The sequence below is a fragment of the Belonocnema kinseyi genome, chromosome 2 (assembly GCF_010883055.1).
Source record: "Belonocnema kinseyi isolate 2016_QV_RU_SX_M_011 chromosome 2, B_treatae_v1, whole genome shotgun sequence".
Classification (NCBI taxonomy): domain Eukaryota; kingdom Metazoa; phylum Arthropoda; class Insecta; order Hymenoptera; family Cynipidae; genus Belonocnema; species Belonocnema kinseyi.
This window is the reverse complement of record NC_046658.1, coordinates 107,022,131-107,029,210: the sequence shown is the minus strand read 5'-3', so window position 1 is coordinate 107,029,210 and position 7,080 is coordinate 107,022,131.

Sequence of the window (7,080 nt, the reverse complement as noted above, 5' to 3'; positions counted from 1 at the left end):
GAATGTTGTGATAGACTTAATCTGATTTATAACCACGTTGTATTTTTATAAAAATAGCGATTCTATGATTAAGTTCTCATTTTCTGCTAATTAATGGCCAAATAATAAATTTAGTGGTTTTCAATTTTTATAAAGAAAAGAATCTGTGATGCTGCTAACTAAAAGTCAAGCTGCCAGCACCACACGATTATCATAAGAACGAGAATATACAGTGAAACCCTTCAATAGCCCTCCCTTCTATAGCCCTTCCGAGAATCGACGCCGCGCCCCAGGTAGGTGTAACAGGAGCTGCCCGGGGTGCGCGATGTCTGCGGATGTCATTCAGGCGAGCACGCAGGCGTGAACAAACAAAAGCGAAGCGGGCTATAATGAGTTAGTTACCACCCACCTATAGCCCCAAAAACGACGCTATAAAAAAGTTTCACTGTAATTCGTGCCAGTATCACACGTATATTACAAGAACGAGAACGTAAATCTATTTTCTTCTTTCACCCAAATTTTGTGCAAATTAACTGCTAACAAAATATTGTCTGAGCATTAACTACCACTAATTTAGCATTAAATTCTTGTGAAAGCTTCAAATATATTTATGTTCTCTTTTTCGTGATATGTGTGTGGTGCTGGTGGTTTGACTTCCAGCTGGTAACACCAGAAGTATTTTTTTAAATAAAAATTGCAAAACGCTGAATGTGTTGCTTGGGAATTAATTAGGACTAAATTATAGAATGGGTATTTTTCATAAAAATACAATGTGGTCATATATCAGGTCGAGGGACGAATTGAGTTTTTGTTATCTATTTTTTACTTTCTTACTGGCAGTTTTTTTACGTGGGGTTAAAAGCACAAACAAGCGTAAAATAGATTACCTGCGTAAAGTTATTTTAATTTGGACAATTTCTGACTGAAAATAAATTTAATACAATTTAAAATGCACCTGCGTGAGAGTTCTCATTTTGCGTAACATTAAAAAAAGAGGGGTGGGGTTTTGATTTGTTACGGTCTTTTATGTGGTACGTAACAGTTTTAACTGCCTAAAAAAAGCGATCTTAATAAATATGTAGAAAAAAATCAAACAAATTTTTTGTCGAAAACCTGATTGGTTGCGACACTGCGTGAATATAACTTTTAGCGACTGTTTTTAGGCTGTTTGTTTATTAATAAAGATTTATGAATTGTCTGCACCATCAATTTTTCATATTAAAATTTCCGAATAAGTAATTGTACTTTATCATAAATTTTTTAAAAATATTTCTTAACACTATTTATAGAAAAGGACAATCAAATTGCAAATGATTGTTTAATAATGGGAAATAATTATGTTCTTAACATTTTGCAGGCGCACTGTAATTTCTAAACAAATTTATATTTTCAAGGCGATAAGGAAAATTAAATTATGGAAAAGCTTAATTTGAATAATTCGAAAAAAATTTAGAAGCTTTTTATTAATTTCTAAAGATTTTCAGATTACATTTTTTAAAGAATTTTTTGGAAAATTCGAAATGGCTTAGATTTACTTTTTTCCATAATTCCAAAATTCCAAAATGTGTGGAGAAGAATATGTAAGACTTTAAGGAACTTCTTTGAATTTTTCAGGTATTAAACATGTTTTAGGCACACCCAATTTTGCAGGGCGTCAAGAGAATTAAAAAATATTCTTAAGATTCATGTGCAAATTTAGAATAATTTTTTCTTAATGAACACTAAGAGCAAATTGAAAAAGATTACACATTTTTCATGCTTATTTCCTAAAATCTGGAAAAAGGATGTAAAAGATTCAGAAGCAAAATGTTGCCATAATACATAATCAAAACAATCTTTTATTTTTTTAAATAAATTAAAAATAAAAAAAGTTAATTAATTAAAGAAAAGAAAAAGAAGAATTTTCTTCAGATTTATGGGAAAATTTCTCATAATTCTTCATTTTGAAAAATTAACTTTAAAACTAAATCGAAAAAGATTTCAAACAATTTCAAAAGATTTCTTTATAATTCGAAAAAGAATCAGATTTAAAGCAAAAGGTTTTAATTCAGCAAGATTAAAAAATTAAGAAACATCGAGTAAATTCCAGAACAATTTAGAAGATTCTTAGAGATTGAAAAAATCATTTTCTGTAAAATATTTTCAAAAAATGCAAATCTTATAAACAGATTTCGGCCAAAATTTTAGAAGCTTTAAAAGAATTTGAAAAGGTTTCAGGTGAACTTGGAAGACTTTAAGGAATTGAAAAAAAATTAAAATAATTTTAAAAAGTTTAAAAATGTTTTTTTTATTAAGAAATTTAAATTGTATTAAGAATCAAATTAAAAATTCTATTTAACATCCAATAATCAAGTTAATGAATAGAATTCCTGAAATTAAAACCAAAAATCTAGCGACCAAATTTGGACAACCAGAATTAAATGCTCCCATTGTAATTCAAGAAAAATGATCCTCACTTAAAAATGAATTTCTGGACAAAAATAAAAAAGAGGAAAGAAAAATTAGAAGGCAACCAACCGATTCATCTTCCTTCTCTTTTTTATTTCCATCGCTTTCTTTTATTTTTATCATCATTAAATTACAGTAAAAGAATATTTATAAATATATTGACAAACGTTCCGCTGTTTCGTTGTGACCTGCGGAATTTGTTATCACCTGGATAAGGGTGTATATATTGATAAGGGTATGAGTACCGAAACGCTGCTGAATATTTTATATGAATGTTCTTTTATTGTAATTTAATAATGCTGAAAATAAAAAATAAAAGAAAGAAATTAAGAAAAAAAGAATAGAATTTGATTGGTTGCCTTCTTATTTTTCTTTCCTCTTCTTCATTTTTGTCCAGAGATTTTTTAAAGGTTTTTTTTTAAAGGAGGATCCTTTTTTTTAATCACAATATGTGCATTTTTTCAGTTTATTATCAGAAATTCTATATATTAAATATTTTTATCTCTTCCAAACTTCTAAAAGTCCTAAATATCTTCTGAAATTACTTGATTGTTTCTTAATATTTTGTGAAATTCTGTAAAATAAAATAATTTGTTTTCTAACCTTCTAGATTCTATTTCGACACAACAGAAATATTCAAAAATCTTTTCTAATTTTCTTGAGATTCCTATATGAGATATGAGAAGATTTTAACTCCATTTTTTTACATTTTAAATAATTTTTCAAAATTTTAAGAAAAATTCGAGTCAGCTAAAAATATTTTTAAGAGTTTAAGAGGTTTTAAATTGACTTAAAACATTTTTTAATTTGGCAGAATTTTGAAAATTTATCAAATATTTTTTATTTCTTCCAAACTTCTAGAAGTCCTAGATGTATGTTGAAAAAGCTCGAATTTTTCCAATACTCACAATCCTGTAAAATAAAATAATTTTTTTTCTAAATATCTAGATTCTAAATATTGTAATATCTGAAATATTAAAAAATATTTTCTAATTTTTATGAGAATATTAAAAAATATGTATTTATATAAGTTAAAAAAAACTAATAATGCTTCTTTTCTTAAAAGTAATTTCAATATTTGTGTGAAAATAACCTTATGTAATATATGAACGTTCTTCAAGATTATAATATAATATATTTATTTATATTTACCAATATAATTAGGAAACAATGCTAAGGCATTAGCAGACTTCCAAGGACAATCTACATTTCGTCAACAGTGGTGGAACTATAATGAGTATGTGAAAAAAAGTTTTGATATATATAGTCGTCGCTATCTCAGTAGTCAGATATTTTTGAAATTTACATTTGTATATCACCAAAAACATCTTTGATAAAAATGTTAAGCTGAGTGCAAAGTTAGCAGCACAATCATCATAATCTGTGAAATCGGAATCTGCAAAGTAATTCTTAACGATGTCCAACTTTTGTAATTTATCAAATTAATAAAATTTCATAAGCTTGGAAAATTTATTTTAATAAGTAAGAATTAAATCTTGGCGAAATTTCAAAATATTTTCGAAGTTTCTCAATTTTTTGCAGTGGACTAGATTCATTATTTTAATCTAAAATTATTTTTTAATCTGTTTCATCATTGCAAAATTCTCGTATTGCGCTCGATAATTAGGTTATACAAACATTTAAGGCTGTATAATTTGATTCTGTTTGTTTAAAGTTTGATGCAAAGTCAACTCTACACAAATTTTTAGTCAATTTGAAAAAGATATTGAAAATCATTCACTAAAAATCACGATTGAAACGTTGGATCAACAAAATTATTTTTATTACGAAGTATCCAGTTTTTATTACAATACTTCTGCATAGGGATTTGCCTTGGAACTTCTATAATCTCGAAAAAGTTATAGGAAAATAATTATGAGCAGCATTAATAATAATGCAGTGGAAATCTGGATAGAAAATTTAATTGTGCTCGCAATTTGTAGGTTTTCCGATAATTATAATTACAATCAGACAATTCCGATAATCTGTTCCAGAGTTATCATTCTTACCACCATAATGAAAATGAATAAAAAAATGCATTAAAAAAAACGCTTAGTGCGGCAGCGGCCATATTTCCCCCAGTTTTGAATATTTTTAAATAAAAAAGTACCTACAAATATGTAGAATTCGATCCTCTACAGTTCATTTAAGTTACATTTTGGCAACATGACTAAAAAAATCTGGAAAATTCTATCAACATTAATAGATAAAAGCCCTTAAGAATCAAATTACTCTATTTTATAACCTCTAATTTAAATTGAAGGTAATCTTATAACAAATTTTGAAAAAGAATGTCAAAATGCATTTAGATATTTAAATTTCTCACTAATTGTTAATTATATAAATTTTGAAAGAACAGCGATAAGAACTTGAAGGAAACCTGTAACATGATGATTTCTTTCCTTCGCTTATCAAGTAAAAGATAGCTCGTCAAATTTATACAAAATAGCTTTTTGAAAATGTATAATTTATAATTTAGAATGTTTAGATCAATGAAACGAAAAAAAATTATCAATTTATGTGTAATAAAAAATTTGTTTTACCCAACATTATTTTTCTGGCAATGACTCATTTTGTTCTTTAAAATATTCTTTACAATTTTACCCATTGAATTTTAATAAAAATAACTTGTTTCCAATAGTTTCCATTAGCTTTTATCAAAATTCACCGAGTATATTTTTAGACAGTGTTTAGAAAAAGAATGTAAGCCTTTGTTTATTGAGATTGAATTAAACTTACTTATTGTACAGGATTGTTGCATGTGTTACAACAACATAATTTTTCAACAATATATTCTCTGCTATTGAGATTGGTTAATCAAAAATGGGCTTTAAATAATTTATTAATGAAAAAATTGAAGAATAAGTAATATACCTTTATATTTTTACAACTCAAACTTTCTTTCCATGATTTTTTTTAAATAAAAAAATCAACAAAGTTTTTACTTTATAGTTATACCTGGGGAACAAATTCATATTATTTAGTTCTCTTTGAGGCGGATTGTAGTGCAATTTACACTCTTTAAAATTCTTTAAAGAAACTTGAACAACACAATAATATACTGAAATTGCGTAGATTTTTGGAATGAACTAAAAAGTAAATTTTATAGAAAAGGTCACCTTTGATTTTTTCTTGAGGTTCTTCTAGAATAATAGTGATGTAACGGGGATACATAGTGATTTTTAATTTATTTTTTTAAGTATAAAATAAATTTAAACAATATTTATTTATTTTTTAACATTATTAGTTGTATGTTCTCAAGAAGTTAAAATCATATATCTATATATTTATAAAATACTAATCTAAAATCTAAAATCACTAATATTACTGAATTCTGAAAATTTATATTTTGTAAATGTGCACTTTTAGCAATGATCTGAAATTCAAAAAGTTATAACGCGGCAACAGCAACAGGCAAACATATGAAATTTCGGTTAATTTTGTACGTAACCGGATCTAAAATTAACGATAATTTGCACCTGAATTTTAAGCAATTTTTGAATAAATTAGGAAATTTAATTTAATTTAAAATATTTAATTTGTTGATGCACAGAAAAAACACTTAAGAATCATTTTTTTGACGTAAATAATATAATTTCCGGGAAAAAATTGAATATTATTTCTTTTTCTTCGCATTGGTCGAAAGTAAAACTTTTAATATTTTAAGTCAGACCTATCTTTGAAATGATTTATAAAATTGACAGAAATAAATCTATTATGAATTTCAGCAAATCTTGACAGAGGCTTCTGAGCACACTCCAGAGAAAAATAATTCCGGTTAAATTGTTTGTTTAACTGTAGTTATTTACTGGTTTCGTTTATTATTTCTATTTAAGGAAAAGTTACAATTCTTATTTAATCCTAATGATCAAGACCTCATTTTATTCTTCGAAGAAATCTCTAGATTTTTATTTGGGTGGATTTTATTTAAAAAATTAATATTTTCAATCATGCAATTATTATTCTTATAAACAATCACAGTTTAAATTTTAATTAACACCATACAAATATAATTGTATAGAATCCTTCAAAGAATAAATTGAGGCCTTGTTCATTAGGATTAAATAAAAATTGTAACCTTTCCTTAAAGAAAAAACCAAAAACTAAAACTCTAAATAAGAACTCTTAAATAAACAATTTTAATCTGAATTATTTTTCTAAAGTACACTTAGAAGCTGCCGTCAAGATTTTGAGAAATTCATAGTAGATCTATTTTTGTCAATTTTTATCAATCATTTTAAAGATTGGCGACCTTTAAGAGTGATTGTACGTATAGTGTACATCCTTAAGGAGAAAGACGAAGCATTAAATACTTGAAATTAAATTTCAAGAATTTTTAGAAATAAAAAGAAGACGCAAATCTATTTCTTATTTTTCTGCAATATTTTATTTCATAATTAACAGCATGGAGTTTTCTTTTACAGTGATTCATTTATTGTAGTACATATGGAATTCAATATTTTTTTAATTACAAACAAACGAATAAGATACGGTAGAGTCGGGTATGGTGGCGTATAGTGAAGCGAAACTTCAAAATTTGATTTAAAACATACTAGAGAAGACAATTCTTGATTTATTTTAATTTTTTTGTTTAAAACTCTGAAAGAAATTGTTTTTAATGAATTTCTGAATTAACAAACAAAGTAAGATTAA